The sequence below is a fragment of the Mycetomoellerius zeteki genome, unplaced genomic scaffold (genome assembly GCF_001594055.1).
Source record: "Mycetomoellerius zeteki isolate Tzet28-1 unplaced genomic scaffold, Tzet1.0 scaffold102, whole genome shotgun sequence".
Lineage (NCBI taxonomy): Eukaryota > Metazoa > Arthropoda > Insecta > Hymenoptera > Formicidae > Mycetomoellerius > Mycetomoellerius zeteki.
Window position 1 is genome coordinate 854,435 of NW_017255933.1, and position 17,846 is coordinate 872,280.

The 17,846-nt window shown below is 38.7% G+C and overlaps 1 protein-coding gene across 1 annotated transcript in view; it reads left to right on the plus strand.

Annotated features, from left to right (window-relative positions):
- The window catches only part of cut (homeobox protein, cut), a 126,685-nt gene that overhangs the window by 26,211 nt on the left and 82,628 nt on the right, over window positions 1–17,846 (plus strand).

A 17,846-nucleotide genomic window follows, 5' to 3' on the forward strand; every position in this document is an offset into this window, starting at 1 on the left:
ACAATTTGTGTAATCGGCTGCGATTTCTTGTTCGCTCTCAGCCAACTGAAACGATGTCCGTTTAGTATCCCGGCGTTTATATACGGCGGACTAATGCGCTTTGTTTTTTGGCGCCACATCGTGAGTGTCCGTTTCTTCATCTCGGCAATGCGCAGAACGGCTTTCCGAGACAGAGCGCACGAGACACGCGTATGCACGCATATATCAACGGCAACGAGGGGAGGCCTCAGACCCGTTCTTCACCGGTGATCCTCCGGCCGTGTGTTAACGAGCAATATGCGTCCGGTTCAACGTTTATATAGATCGTCGGCCGCGTCGACATCATCCGCGCGTTTCCCTCGCGCGAGTGTGTTTACACCCGTCGTGTCATCCGCGTCGCCGCGATCCATTTTCGGCGTCACCGTAACCTCGCCGTCCACTAGCAATACATTGAAAATACACGGGAAACACTTTTAAGGGACACACTAATCCCGGCAGATGTAAAATGCACGTCGCGTGCGCCGGCGTTATCCCAAATTTATCTTTAGCCTTATAGAACTCGACAGAACTCGACGACATTGACTCAAAATTGCAACTTAATAGAAGCTGGAATGATCATCGATTTCTTGTCGATTGTTATTTAACAATATAATAGAATTAGTAAGCTGCGGTACACCGCAACATTAGAATCTATATAATGGCCCGTATATGACCATTTATCTTAATTGTCGATACTAGGAATCAATTATCTTTAACTCAACAATAACCGTCATGTGGCACGTATTTTTCTCCGATAGCACTATTTATAATCATCTACATTTCAACTGCAATAAGTCAATCAAACGTAATTTATTGGTTGAAGTTACTTGTAAAACTTTACGAGCCAGGCTATATCAAGAATCTAAGCAATGTGATTTAGTTTAAGTGATAAAAATTATCAATGTATTTTTTATATAACAGTAAGAGCGAAAACGTGTTTTCATAACTTTAGCGATGCTTTTCCGTTTTTTTTCCCCCACTCTAACGATATACCCAAGTTACATCCTTTCCCTCAAATGGTATTATTACTTACCTACCTCTACAACCAATCTCACACTCAGCAATAAAAAGACCCCACAGTATGATTACCGAAGACCCGCGAATAAACTTGACGTTACTCGACGCGTCCGTGAAAGAAGGCGATTCCCACGTTGCGGAGTCGTGCAGTATGCGACAGACAAATCGTCGAGAGAATTATGTCCATGCGAGGGGAGACCCGACGGAAGGGAGAACGCGGGGCGGCAGGGGTAGGAGGACGGGTAACGTCTTCAAGTTCATGGCTGCGTTTAAAACACCATCTGCGAACGGACGTAGCCTGCAGAGAGCCACTGCAGAGGAGAAGAGGAAGGGGAGCTGCAAAGGAGGGAACGGGGAAGCTTCGGGGGGAAATAGGGAGGTCGAGGGGGCAAGGGGGATTCTGCCTGATGCATTCTGACGCGTGATTATGGCACGGAGGTCAGAAAGGATCTATGCCTCACTGCACCTCCGCCATTACCGGGGCATGATCGCGTATCTTCGGGCCTGATTGCGAAAACTGGAAATTCGAGAGTGTCTTCCCTCGCTCGAACGATCCCGCGGATGTTTGCGCGCGCGTAGAGTGCGTTTGCATTTATGTGCGTATGTGTGTATGCGTATGAAAAGTATGTACGTTTTTTTTTCTTTTCCGTCAATTTCTCTCGTTCTTCTTGAGCTTTTGTAGTCATATTTGAAAGGTTGTACGATAAAACGGAAGTATCCTATATATAATATTAAACATGCCATTAGCTAGCTCTTCTTCGACGCTTGCATCGTTAAATCTATAGTATCAAATTTAACCTACTTCAAGTCTCCATTGCTTCTACTCAATATATCGTTATTTTATACTAAAACAATAGTTAAATTTGACATTATTTAGATTCAAATTTAACCATTGTTTTAGTATAAAATAACGATATATTGAGTAGAAACAGTGGCGACTTAAATTAAGTTAAATTTGACATTATCGATTTAAGTGCAATGAAGATATTTTTTAATTCATAGATACATACGTGAAAATTTGAAAAGTATCACGATATTAATTTCTGTAATCTCTTTTTATTACGTGTTGTAGATTCATACAAATGCACGCTTTCATTGTCCATCTGCATTCGATACAAGGAAATTAACTGTTAATTAACAATTATTACAACCACGTTGTATAAGCAACATAGTATCCTATGCAAAATTCGACTGGCCATTTATCAAAACAAAATCAACTCTATAAAAGTGTTGATCGATCAATTAATTATAATCATTATGGTAGATTACTCGTAGCTGAAATATTTGATGCGCAATTGTTACTATTGCGATCGGAAATTGACTCATCATTTAACGGGAAAGGATAAACTCGAGCGGGCGCGAACGAGCGAGTATAATTCGCGATAATTACGTTGATGCGGCACTTTTGAGAGTCGGCACGTTACGTTTCCGCCCGGCGGAATTCCGTATTTCATTTGCCTCTAGCAAACAGGATCCGCACTACCGTTGCGGTGGGACGGTGACCGTTCGATTCCGTTTCTCTTTTTCTCCGCGCTTCACGTTCGGCTTTCTCCTTTTTTTCTTTTTTTTACACTCGTCACGTGAAAGGGAACGAGGCGAGAGCCGGGGCTGTTGTGGGGTGCGCGAAAGGGGTGAACCGCACCACGTGGTTGCCACGCGCGATGCACTGCGTGTACACGGAGGGTGATAGAGACCGCACAATTTGCACGCTACTCGATATTTCTCAGAAGCGAAATTTTACGGAAATCATTTCTTTTTTTTTATCGGAATTACGAAACTCTTCGGAAACCCGTGTTGCGTAAATACGTTGTCGAATGAATATTTTATCCACACGCTGTCACACCTTCCCTCCGTCCTCTCCTCCTGCGGAGAAACGTTGATACATATGCGAGAGTAAATAATGTTATTTGAAAGATTACAAGCGTTAAATTTGTATATCGTCGAGTACAGCATTTACACTTGACTTATACTAAAATAATACATTACGCTGCACATTGCTAATGAATATGTGATACGGTCTCACTGTACGTATACACACGGTATGTATATGTGTGCACGTTAAATGTTTACACACGTATGTCACAGCTCTCTATCCTCACTGATCCTCCGCGCGCTATCGTGCACACTAGCGGTTAGAGGGTGTGAGAGTCAGCCACTTACGTTTAGCATGTAAACACGTTGTCTGCAAACATCACTTTTAGTTACCCCTTTAACTCGACGCATAGGCACAGGTGCACGCACATTTTGGGGGCGGGCTGCGCGCTATTGTCTGTACGCGTGTGTGTATGCACGAATAATTTCTTTAATAAAAAACATTACGGTTACAAATATATAAATAAGACTATGTATGTAAATGTATATATATATATATATATTATATACAATTAGATAATTATTTTTAATATTCGCTGCACGGAAAAAACGATTTCGTTGAAGTGTCTAAAAATTTAATTAGATACAAGTCTGAAAATTTTTGTCAGACTCAAAGTAATTATACAAGACATTCAAGGTGATTGCTAGAATGTCAAAATTTTTTTGCAGTACTGCTCATATATTTGAATTTCCTATTATTTTAATGATCTAACAAAATTATTTTCAAATTTGTATTTATCTAAATTTTTAGATATTTTCGTAAAATAGTTTTTTTTGTGCAACTTATTATATATTATATTATATTATATTATATTTAAACGTTCTTGTATTTAAAAAATGACAAAATGATCATCATTCATCAATTCTATTATTCTTTGTTCGTTTTTAGAAAGAGAGAAAGACAGCAAATGTTGAAAGATCATAGAAGCATAATTCAATTATCCGAGGCATCTTACTCATCCGTACATAGCATCCATAAACTTCACTGGCATCGATCAATCGGTGATGTAATAACGCGATAACGGCCGGTGAGCAGCATGCCGAATTACTTAGCACACGCGCGAATGCTAATCGCGGAAAATCATTCATCCCGCGGATCGGTCGATCGGCCGACTCGGTGGAATACTAATAGACGTCCTAGAGATTTACTGCCATTCTTATCTAATGTAGGCACGTTAAAAACGACGTGTTCCAGAGAACGATCACGGAAAAGGAAGAAATAACAAAAAAAGAGAAAAGAAGAAAAATGAGACATCCGACGCGTCGAGATCGCGAAGTCGCTTGGTTACGTAAAACGCTGCCACGGACAGATGACACCGCGGTAAAAACGTCGAATTACGCGTTTCCTGCCTGGCTGTCGAATTAATACATACGTGCCCGATCGTTCGACGAATAAGTGAGTGAGCGCTTCCGAAGGTGCGTATCGATTGCAGTCGTGCGCTTTGCGAGTCTTTTTGAGGGACGACACTTCCCTTCACGTCCGGATGTTTCTCGACGATATGTCGTTTCTGCGGCGTAATTGTCAACACCTGCGCAAGAACGACTTCAGTTCTGAGTGACTCACGATCGAATATGTTCGATAATTTTCCTCTCTTTAGATTTCTTTTCAGGCTACCATTTTTTGCGAGCATGTTTGTTTGTAAGTATACTATAAAAGATAAGGAGTTGATCATCTGTGAAGGATCACGAGTGAATTGCAAATCGGTAGTCGTCAAACAGGCGTGATCTTAGTAACAGTGTAGTACGCCATTCCGTTCAAGGCTAAACGTGCTTTAGCTTCGCCTTAATTGGGTTTAACCGTTCTAAGCTATCCGCGTTTAAGACATACACAGGCGTCTGTAATACCTCAATTATTCTTGCCACATAGAGGCAACGTGTCATCTATGATTAACCATTGGAATACTGGTAACGTGACACAGATCCTACATACACACTTAAGATTAGATAAAAATTATTTAATTTACAAAAATATGGGTTGTCTTAAATTAATAAATTGATCTAGTATTAATTATAATTGCTCTACACTCGCTTTGCGAAACATATGCAAATTACATACATCCGTTAGAGAAGACAAAAAAAGATCGAAAAGGCGCATCAGAAAATGTGTTTTATGTATCGAATAAGCATTCACCTTGACTATGTCTGCAAAGTGTGTTGTTAAATGCGGAATCGTTAATTAGAAGAAAAGATGCTCCGCGATTAGACGCTGCTTGAGAGGGGTTACGTATCGAGAGAGGTATATAGTTGCCAGCTAGAGCACGGTCGGCGTTAGAGGAGAAGGTTACTAAAAGAAAAAGAGAGAGAGAGAGAGAGAGAAACGAGGGGTCAGAGGGGGATTAGCGCGCGAGCTATCGTGACAAATACGCGCATTGTATCGTGCGTGTGCTCTCTGTGTGTGTCCTACATAAACGTGTCTCGCGGTACGCGTGTACAGTCGACATCGGTGAGAAAGAGACGGCGGCACATATAGGAGGTGGTAGAGGTGGATATAATATTATATCGAGAGTAGGCGTGGTTTAAAAAAGGAGGCGGTCCCCGCGATACTCGTTCTCTCGCTCTTTCCCACTCGCTCGTCACGCTCCCACCTCTCTCTGTTTTGCTCTATCCCTCTCCGTCGTCTTGCTATAATGTTCTCCCCCTCTCTCTCCCTGTCTCGCTTTTTATCTCTGTCTCTCGGTGTATGCTGTGGCATCGAACTCAGGACCGCGGATCGAGTCCTTTACTAACACATTCGGAGTACTTTAACTCCAAGCAGCATGCGGCACGTCTATAACGAAGAAACGAGAACAGAGCATGTTTATAGATAGATGCAGCGGGGCAAGAGGGATACGACTGCAACGAGGCGTGCGGTATCCGCTTGCTATATCATTGAGATTGTCTCTATCTCATCCTAATGTGTCTCTTATGTGTGCGTATGTGTATGTACACATATATATATGTGTGTGTGTTTGTGTATGTGTGGCCTTCCTCATCTTCCATGTGCGTGCGTTGCGCTCGATGAAACATCCGACGCGATTCTTTAATCGTGTACGAAATTACGTAGAACTTTCGGTTCTCATCTTGTACGCGAAGATTTCTGCAATTTCTTGCGAGGAACGATCGCGTATAGTACCACCTTTCTTCCTATCCGTTTCCGCATCCGCATCGTATCTGCATTGTATTCCCAAGAATGCGCGTCTCGCGCGTTCATACATATCGTATTGCGTATCGCGATGGATACTTACGTGCGGCAACGACGGTTACCGATACGTAAGTGTACGTCCGCGGCGCACGGATAGGAAGGTGCTGGCGAAGTGGAAGGGCCGCGGGAGACCTCCGACCAATGATATTGTGCGGTTTTATCTCAATACGCTTATCTTTCGGTGCATGAGCGTTTTATATCCGCGCTCGAGTGCGCGCTCCAACAGCCGCTGGAAATCTATTGACCGTGCGTGCGCGCACACGCGAGCCCCCCCTTCCCCTTCGTAGGCGTACACCATGCATTACTAAATTTTATATAGTCTTTGTAATATTGTTATAGATATATTATATATTCTGTACCATATATTGTTATACTACATTGCCAATATTTTAACCGTCGACTGTGGCAACCCAAAATGGGTCATTTGGAATTGAAGAAATTTGGAACAATTGTAGAGTACTATGCGAGTCTAAATTATAGGTTAAAAAACTTTGATTTTCTTTGATTAAACGCTGCACTGAAGAAAGAGTTTGGCAATACGATGTCAAACGTTGAGTGAAATGATTTCAATTAAATGTTCAGTTAATATTACTAAAAATAGTTTTATTTTTTTTTAACATTTAGTAATTATTACCAAACAATTGGTTATATTGTTTTATGTTCGGTAATACTCACTTAAATATTTAGAATATTACAATTATTTTTAATTATATTAATTAACATTTGATTGAAATTATTTTATTCAACATTTGGTAGCTAAGACTTTTTTTTCAGTGTGTAAGGCAAAGATCCACTTATGTTCTGTATTTCAAACGAAACGCTTTAAAACTTATAGTTTTCATAGCTATAGTTGAAAGTTAAAAATAATAACAGTAATATAACAGCATTGAATTGTAAAAGTTGACTTGTTGACTATCAACGAAATTTGAAAGCTGAGATGGATACAATTTAGTTATTAATACCGCGTTAAAAATAAAGCGAAATCTTCGTAGTATCATTGTTGGTATTGCTGCTGGCATATTAATATAGGTGCAGTAGTAGGGAAGTCATGTTCTCTGGCTCAACAGCATAATGGTTTCGTTGTGACGGCGTACAGATCGCGATAAAACCTGATGAGATTCGACGAAATCGTAATTGATCCGGCGATATCAGTGAACATTAAGGATATTATCCTTTGCTCGAAGTGATGTCCGTTTTAACGACCGATGGATTTTATTGACGCCACTGATCGTTGAGATACATGCGCTCGGCTTTTCCGAACGCGAAATGTCCTGTACGCGATCTAATCGCAATCTGTTCAATCTCTCGTGCGCGAACAATTTTTATAAACATCAAATATTTTGAAATCTTGTTGGTGCAAAAACATACTGTAAAGATTGCAAAAATTCCGGCGTTATTAAAATACTCAGAGTATCTCGTTATTATACTAGAATATATTACAACAATCATTAGCGAATTACAAAATAAGTGATATTAATATGAGATAACATAATTTGTAATTTATGAGTTCCTCATTATTACAACAAATATGTATATTCATCCAATGAAAATACAAAACAAAATTTTGAACATTAAAATATCAAATAGAAATTTTTATCGCGTTATTATATTGTTTGCATTATATGGTTGCTTTCAAACATTATAGAAATCGATATCGTATAATTTTATTAGTAGATGTCAGACTGACAATAAGTCGATCGCATAAGCACGAAACGCGACAATGGTGTACCATTTAATGAACGATGGTACCGACGCATTCGCTGTGGATCGACCGGAAATATTACACATATTTTGTCACTAATAGCCGAGAACTTCCGTCCGGTTTACAATCGTAGTCCCATTCGGGGATGAACCGATGCAGTGAGTTGAGACCATCAAAACAGAAGCTAGGCGCAGCCGCGACACTCGCCTGGGATCGCAGCGGGAGCTCCATAAAAATATTTTTAGACACGAGAGATTCTCTGACTTTTCTCTCTTTCTTTCACTTCTTTCCGACATGGAGAAGCGCCGCGTATAAAAAAAAAAGGAAAGGCACAAGTCCCCACTGGGGTGGATGGAGAGGAAATGGCTTAGATGACGACGATCGGATTCGAGAAGAACATGTGCAGTCGATACGTCTCAGCTGCAGCTCGCGTCAAGACGGTGCAATCCGAAGAATACGAGAAACCAATTTTCGGAGATGTCTGTCACCCCCTTTGATTTTTCTGGCGAAGTACCTACACCAAGATTGAGACCATGTGCGTTGCGCGAGTCTTCTTGGTTCTCATTTTGCTTGTTCCATGATTTCGAAATACTCCTCGCTCACGTCGCGACAGATGCCTATCGGATTATTTATGCAGTAGTTCCCGAAAATTGTAATGGAGTTTACTTTAACGTCCGTCATTATCGAGTTTCCCCATCAATTTTAATTACATAACATCTGTATTTATTTAATAATTGTGAGAGAGTGGGAGAAAAAGAGATGGATAAATCTTGAATTTTAATATTTATATCAATTAATATTTTACCGGATTGATGAGATTATAGAGAAAAAAATTACAAATCATTTAAAATACACATTGAAGTAATAATTTTAAAATTATATTTTGTTATATTTTTTTATTTGTTGAAAATAAGGTATAAGTGGTTTACAAAACGAAGAAAATCGCTCGATAGCTTTAAATGATAACTTATGACTCTACGTAGGATTAATGTTATAATACATCCCAGCAACAAGTGATCCACGTGCGCCACGGAAGTTCGACCTCGTCGTTGTCGTAATACAAAGGCAAGCACGCTGGTATCGTGTCACAATAGTTAGGCTGGATGCCCTACAAGCCAAGTTCACCTTTTAACCCTCCTATTACCTTCAATTCCGCAGCATACCCTTTTCACACACTGTTCATGTACATTTCATCAACACGTGATAACAAAAATCTATTAAGTTCCTCTGGAATTTTATATGGAAGAGTAAAGTTATAACCTTAGTGCAAATAGTCGAGACTTTTTCTTCCTGACATAGTTTTGAACAAATGAGTTTAACTGGAAAGTATCTTCACTATAAAATTGAACTTTAAAAATTATTTCGCGTTCGTTAAACTTTGTTTGATAAATTAATCTATTGATTTAATTTTCGACTTGTAAATGTAAATTTTTATTCTAAATCTAAATTTTTTTTATGGAAATGATATACTTCTGAAACGCGTATATAATCCATGAAATCATCGAATCTTAACGATACACGAAGTTACAACCTTTAAGTTAGATCTTGTTTGCCATCTGCTCACAGACACACTTTTCCACCCCTCAGATCTCAGCCCGATAACTTTTGTTTACAATTTTCACGCGCAATTGCAAGCGAATGGTTGGAGTTCATAGATCGATTGTATATAGTATCGTCGACTACCGAGAAAACGAAAGGATCGCTCGTCAAACGTAGTAGATCGCTTTTGTATGAGAGCGCCGCAAGTGCCGAGTCACGCCTTGACAAACAGGGATGTCAAACAGATGTTTCGTGCCGACCTTTCTTTGGGTCTGTGAGAGAGCCTGACAGATATTCTCCTCTCTTTCTTTCTCTCTCCTCTCTCTTTCTGCTAGTAAACCATGCAGATCGTTTACCTTTCAGTACTCGAAGCTTGAACGCTGATCGTGCGGTTCAAGAAAGCGCGGTAGTGATTCGGAAATTGAATTGTATTTTTTTGGGGAAGTATTACATCTGCACGAAGTCACGCGAGAGTAAAGATCTTGAAAGAAACTGCATGACAAAGCGAACAATAAATTTGGGTCAGTCCCTCAGTTTGTGAAATTTTAGATAAAAATGATTTTTATAATGATATATATATATATATATAGTTTACAATTATATTTATAAGAATAAAATGAAATTATATAAGAGAATTTGCGGTTTAATTAATTGATAAATTAACTTTGTAGATTTGTAGATTTACGAACGCGTTAGTGAATGATTCAAGGAAATGGAGACTGTGTGAGATGCACCGTTTTGATTTACGTTTTCAAAAACTCGGTAATAATCACAGATGATCATCAAACACAGTCGACAAACCATTGAATAAAAAATTCCTAATATTTTCCGTGACGCGAATCTCCATGTTTTCCGCATAATTTGTCGTCCCGATTTAACGGCTGTGCAAAATTCGTCGCGTTGCGAGCCGGCACGCTTCCGAGGGCGGGATTTGCCTCGATTTGTGATTCTACGGTGAAAATGTTCTACCGGCGAATAAATCCGGGAGCGAAAAACGTCGAAGTCCCGGCGGCGTATGATTGGCTGTCGGCCATCAGAATCGGACTGTTCGTTTGAGTTTGGTCATTTTGGTCGCTCGGTAAATAGAGATTTGACAGGCAACGTGTCGGGGTCAGCGTTGCACCTGACGCCGTCAGCGGTTTTCGCCCTCTTTCTCTTCCGCGCTTTTTCTCCGTTTTTTCCCTGTTTTTCATTCTCTCTCTCTTGCTTTGGTCCCCTCCTCATCCTAAGCGCGGTGCTTCCACACCCCGATAACTTTCGCTGTTCGAATATTCGCCCAAGAACCAACGGTATTTCTTGTGGCCCGAAATAATTGCGAAGAATTAAACCGACCGTAAGGTTGTACAAGAAAAAATATTCGATGCTGTCATTAAAATTTCACAAAAGAGAATAATCATGCAATAAAAATATAACTTACCCACACACGAGTGCCTTTTTGTCCAGCAGCATTCTTCATGTGACTTCATGATATACACCTGTAACAAAGAAAATAGTTTCATAATTCCTTCGTAAAAGGAATTTTAATTATTGGAGATCTCAATATACTCGGATCTTTTTTTACGGAGAAACAATATTGATTTTACCAATATTTATAGGAGATCTTCAAAGTATAAAGAGCAATTTGAAACGAATTTATTTATCATATATTAAAAGATCCATGAGATTTATTACATAAATCTTTAACATTCCATGGATGGTCTTTTTCGAGCTTTGCTGTCGATGTAATAACCAAAATTAGTTATTTGACATCCCTGCGCATCTAATATTATGTTAAATAGAACGATATTAATTATCTCGCTAAATGTTATTTATGTACATGTATATGTGAGTTGAACGCGCGCGTGTGAGTGTATACATATATATGTATGTGTGCCAACGCGGCAAGAGCTATCATTACACATTGCATGACGTTACTCTGTCGTCAGTGGTGCATTAGGCAACCGGCACGAAATTCGTTTTATTAAGGAAACGTTGCACTTCTTTCTCGAGTGCAGCTGCAGCACCGCTAATTGCAAAACGCTTATCTCGCAATATCTTCAGTTGCTACGTTTGTGGCTGCGCGAATTCGGTTTGTAATCTCGCGAAGAAGCGTACGTATTAGACGCTTATAGCGTAATTTGTTATATTAACATTACCCGCGGCTTACGATTCTTTTCTTTTATATTTTTATAAAATATAAAATACATTTTTAAATATTTTATATTTTTTAATATAAAATACAAAATCATATTTAAATTTTTAGAGAGCTAATCTCGTAAGAAGTATAAATACAATAAAAGCTAAGACGTAAAGTCATATTTTTTAATTTATTTTTATTTATTTTTATTTATATTTTAATTTTAAGATTTTTCTTAAAAACTATCAATATATAAATTATTATAAAACAAACGAAGATTCATTTATTTCTTTAATTTTTTTCATTTAATTTTTATAATAATGAGATTATATTTAAAAAAGGACCAGAGATATCCTGAATCAACCGAAAGATAATCATTGCGTGATAAAATAAAACGGATCGATGTTTATTTGAAATCGAAGTCGACCAAATGACTCTTTACGAGCTTTTTCCTCTCTCTCACAAGGATCGTTTTTCACGAGCCACCTTTAGACAATCATTACTGTCGTCCCTCATACCCTTACTAGTGCCATCCTTGTCGTAGATACACGCTCTGTACTAGCAATGCATACGAATACAATACTTGAGTGTGTTTATAGAGACAAGATCGACTGGCATGTTGTTTGATGTTGATTCTGGTGTTTAGGTGTCACCATGCTCGTTAGATAAAGCTCTTAGGGTACCACCACCCACGCCGGAACACCGGAGTGTGCGTATGTTCCGCGAATTGAAGAAGTAATCGTCGTGGGATCGATATCGATATAGAAATTAATTTTATATATCCGTGTTTTTTGGCACTTTAATTCAATAATATTTAAATAGTTTTATTAATCTGACATTTTTCGCCGATGTAAGAACTGAAATCTGTTATATAATATTGTCATGAACACTAATACGTTCTAAAATAAAATTATGCTAAAATAAAGTCGGTCAAGGAAAATTTAAATAATTAAAATAAATTATTGTATTTCAATAATTTAAATCATTTTCATCTTTTTAATATTAACATTAACATATATATATATATTTCTTTTAAACATTTATCATATCAGATTAATTCAAATGCCTTTATTTTGTAACTCTTAACAACATTATCACATCGTTAAATTGTTATTGCACATGTATTATATATGATAAAAAAATTGCGCAGCAACAATAAAACGATACAGATATTATCATTACACAATAAGAGCCTAATTTATCATTTTATAATTTGCACACCGACAGAGGAATGTTCTGTGTGACCTGATATTGTGTCAATAGCGAAAGATTATTAGAGATTGATTTCGCAGCGGCTTCGAGACTGTGAAGTCGAGATCGAAGGTGTCGAATGCGCTTTACCGAGGAATAAAAACATTTTTAATCATAATGCGCGCCGCGCTTTCACAACGTGTGTTTTGTCTTTCTCATGGACCATATCGTATCGGGTTGGCTTATCAGCTTCGATACCACTATCGACTCGAATTGTTCTCAGTGCTGCGGCTACTACCGCTACCGGAAGTGCGGTATCGACGGTATTTGTACGGCCCCTATGCTCTCTCTATACATTACGCGTTGCTTCTCTATTGCGACTCAATTCTACTCTATCAAAGTCATAAAATATAATCCACATTTCAATCTTTTCGTATTTTACCTCTCATCATACAATTGAATCATGTACTAGAGATATGCACTAGAGATAAGAAGAAATCATTATCTAGTAGAATAAGGTCTTTATTTTGAGGATAAATTTTTAGATTGAAATCAAAATTTAATTAAAGTAATTGGAAATTCTAAATTGAAATTAAAATAGAATTTTGAGATCATTTTTACTAACTTCGTAAAATACTGTAAGATTATGCCATCGCATTTAATACCATATATAATTAAATTGTTATTTTCTATAGATTAAAAAATTTAAAAAATGGATTTTGACAGATGCGCTGATTTTTACAAATACCTTTATTTTCTATATAGGAAAAATGTTTTTATTGATTTTGTATACACTTTGGAGGCACATTATATGTTAAATTAAAAAATATATTCAAATAATTGTACTAATCTCTTCGCATTGTTCAAGCAAAGCATCGACGTCCTGTTAATCTCACAATTTTGTGCTGCATGATGCGAAACTTAAGAACTTCGCTGCTAATTGAAATCAGACAAACAGGATTCCAAACGCAATCTACCCCTAACGATCGCATTCCTCAACTTCGCATTTATGTCGAGAACGAGGACAACTCCCTCCGTCTCATCCTCTCGGTAAACTTTTCACGACCATTTTCGATCCTCGTTCGAGCACGAGAGAAGGAACGCCGCGCTCATTATCCCCTCTCCCCCTGCCCACGTACGGTTCACACATCCGCTTCCGGCCGGGGATAATATAATAATCGGTCGACCGGCACAATACGTACGCGCATTATTTGCGACGATAGGTCAGCGCGTGCGTGCGCGCGCGCGCAAAAGTAAGAGGAAAAGAAAAAAATAAAAGCGGCAAAAAAAGCACGAAGGAGAGATGGATTCGCGATTAAAGGCCAAGTAAGGAGGATGGAGGTCAGAAACCATGGATTATAGCGTGAGACACGAAACGGGGGCTCGTGAGAGCGACGGAGACGGAGGAGCGCAGAGAAAGACAGATACAGAAAACGTGACACGGAGCTCGTTTACGTGGTAGAGGTGGAAGATCGAACGCGAGCACAACACGCAGGACGTCCGGACGTGTACATGTGAGGCGGGGGCGGGAGCAATGATGAAAAAAAAGCCCGTGTATTTGTTTAATTATCAACGGTACCGCATTAACTCGTTAATTGAGCGTCAGATGGCGAGCATTGTATCCGGCTGACACGCTTTGTATCCGCGCAATGCACGTTCGTTGTATACGCACACACGCTTCATCACACACGGGACTTACCGCTCACGTACGTCTATGTGTGTGTGTTTTATAAGTGTACATGTGAGAGTATAGTTATAGTCGTTTCTTCTTTTCTCTCATGTAGACGTCCAACTAGCGCCGTTTCTTGACGCGGTTTGTTTTTTTCTGTCATTCATTTCTTCAACATATGTACATGCACGTACGTACGCACACGAATATGCTAGTGTGGGTGGACGAGCGCGCATATTTGTCACACATGTCCCACGTCCGGCGGGTTCGGCAGACAGCGGCGTTAATCGTATGCACAAATAATTAGAACAATAAGTGCGTGCCATTATTCGTGAACAAGGCACGCTTTGAGAGAAACGTTCTTTCTCTCCCTTGTCGCTCTCCGTATCGTTTTCTCTTTTATTTTTTTTTTTTTATTTCACTGTGTACCCCAAGGTACGTCTCTGCGGAGTACACCGGGAGATCCCCTTTTGTCGATGCGATCCACGGTGTAAACGCAGAGAAGAGAAGCGGCTGTCTCTTTGGGGCAAAATGATCGAATAACTGCCCGAACTGTCTCGCACGCTCCGATTCTTTTTGCATTCTTCGACCTTGCGATTTTAAAAAATGTATCCTGCACGCGGTTGCGAATAGGGCTTTTATAGATTGCCGTACAGCCATTTTCAATAGCTGTTGGTACATTGTAGATATATTGAAGTATGATTAAAATTAGTTGAAAATTTACATAAACGTAATAACATAAACCTTTAATGTCTTCATTTATCATAAATAATTAATAATTAATATTTGTTAAATTTTCTGTTATCTCCTATTGTGTAATTAATAGTTAACTATTTTGTCATAGTAACTATGATTAAATAGTGTATTATCATGCTACGTACATAATTTATTTATGTTAACATTTATCGCAATATATAATATAGATAACGGGAATTGACGTATATTAAATCTGTATTACATACATGAATTAACGTTGTTATCATTCTCGTTATCAGGTTGTAGCAATCGATTGCTATCATTCTAATAATCATAAGTAATTATCTTTAGAAATAATCATGATTAAAATGTGGAATAGACTACTACAATGTGATTTTTCAGTCGGAACAGTGATTTAAAACATTAAACGATATTTAATAATATTAATAAAATAATGTCTTTTACTATGTAATTACTCTAAAATTATAATATCTACATAAAATTACCATCATTGTACAAGTTGTTTTATTACAGGTTTGACAAAATATTAAATTAAATAACTATTTATTATATCGCGTGCAGAACAGGTGTTTGCTATTTTTCAGTTTTGCAATGTTCTATCACGCACCAATAATAATGTAAAATAACAATTAACCTCAGTAATATACGTCGTTTGCTCTGATTATAAATCAACTTATTCTCGCTTGATTCTGAACCTTGATTGGCGCCGCCGCGCCGTATCGGACTTGTTTGTCGCTTTAAGCTTTAAGGGTGCTTAGAAAGAGGGGTTGCGGCACGGCAAAATCAGGAAAGGAGGCAGGGACAAGGGAATGAGGGAGGGATGGATGGAGAGGCGGTAAGCATATTGGTATTGAGTGCCGCCAGCTGACGATACTGAATTCAATTTAATGGAACGCCGTAACGCGAAATGGGACTTGCACTCGATATTTATTATATGGTGGTGCATTAATTACCGCGGCCCTGTATTCTTCGGGTACTTCTGCCGCCGGTACGGCGTTGGCTTTCCTTTATCTTCCGTTAATAATAGTAATGATAACGAGTCTAATAATTGGATCCCGCAGATCATTAGCGGATTTCCATCGTCGACTTAATAAATTAGGTATTCATTGCGTATCCTTCGTGCGACCGGACACGAAAGAAACAAGTTTAATTAATCTCAATGTAAAATGTATTTTTGATAAGACGGAAGACACATTTTGACGATTCCATTATTTATTCCATAAAATAGGATCTCTGGTTAATCGGTATCTTATAACTCTCAATCTAATTCGTCAAGAGCCTTTTGAATAGTAATTGTTCAATATCATATAAAAAGAATGAAAAGGATAACAATTGAACGATGAATTAATGATAAAACTAATAATAATTCAATCCTGTTATGCGCAAAGTACAATGGCAACAAGAATTTTTAACAATATTATATCTAAAAGAATCGATCACAATATTATTTCTAATTTTTGGTTATATGTCGTGGAACAACATGTTCTCAACATTACACAAATACATGAAGACAAGTCTTCTCACTTCGTCACAAATTAGACGCTCACGGGTCCGAGTTTAAAATAATTAAAACGTTCTGGACAAAAGACAAAAGCGGGTTACCTACCCATCAAGCTCCGCGATGATATAAGGGCAGAGAGAAGGAAGGAAGCGAAAGGGTGAGTCGGGGCGAGGCCGTGGAGAGGTGTGGGACTGGCTCTAGAAGAGGTTTGATAGGCGAGCGAAGAAAAACACAGACTTGATCAAAGTGAAATACGCATTGCCAGCCATGTGGGTAATTATCCTGGACCTTTGCATTAACCCCTTCTTCCTTCCCACTCTCGTCGAGTAAGCCACCCCCAGCGTCCATCGCGTTCCTCTCTCACACTCTACGGATTTTCCTACCCTCACACATAGCCGGAGATCCACCTCGGGATTCTGCCATCCCACGCCTGCATTCCTCTTATTCTCCGTGCTAACTTGGATTCGTTTTCAGTGTACTTTCAGTAGCGTATCACGCTCGTTCCAGGCGCACGCATACGAGCCCAGGTGATTACGATTAATTCTATCTACCGCTGGAATTATAATGAAACCTTAAAACGAAGTCCGGTGATACAGACGCGGCTGGAATATTTCTCTGGGGTAATTCTCACATAATCAGGATGAAGAATATTCTTCTGAAGATCCGAATTCGCGAATTATATATTTTGCGTATCTTTGCCGTCAAGTTATGGATGCTCAAAGATGCCCCATATGTAATTAATTAAATATAAATATAATAACAAATATTATAAGCAATATCGAATTAATTAAGTTATTGATTGTATTTAATTCTTTGTGATAATTTTATTAGAACGTCTTTGTATCGTATAAAATCCGATTAAGTAGTATTTATAATTATTATCATCGTCCTATCGTAGCAGATAAATTACTGCCTCCTAAGTATTTTTCAAGTGATATGTTTTTAAACAATCGTAATATTTGCACAGATTCGTAATGCTTGGAAAATCACTTTTTACTCGAACGCACAGTGCTAGCTACACATTCTCAGATCTTCTATAATTCTGATAGCATATTAAAAGCGTCGTAATCAATTGCCACAAAATAATGCGCCCGCGTGTACGTACACCGCATACGTACACGTGTGTGCACGCATTGCATCCAGCACGACGAGAAGACAGCGATTGAGAATGTTAATGCCTGCCTCGCAAAATAATATCTAAATGAATTAATACCAGCCGTCGGGCACGGTGAAAGAGGGGGTTGCCCAAAGGAAGGACGGCAGGAGCGGCATGGAACGGAGGAAAAACGAGCTGCTAAGGGTAGAAGGGAGGGAGAGCTGAAG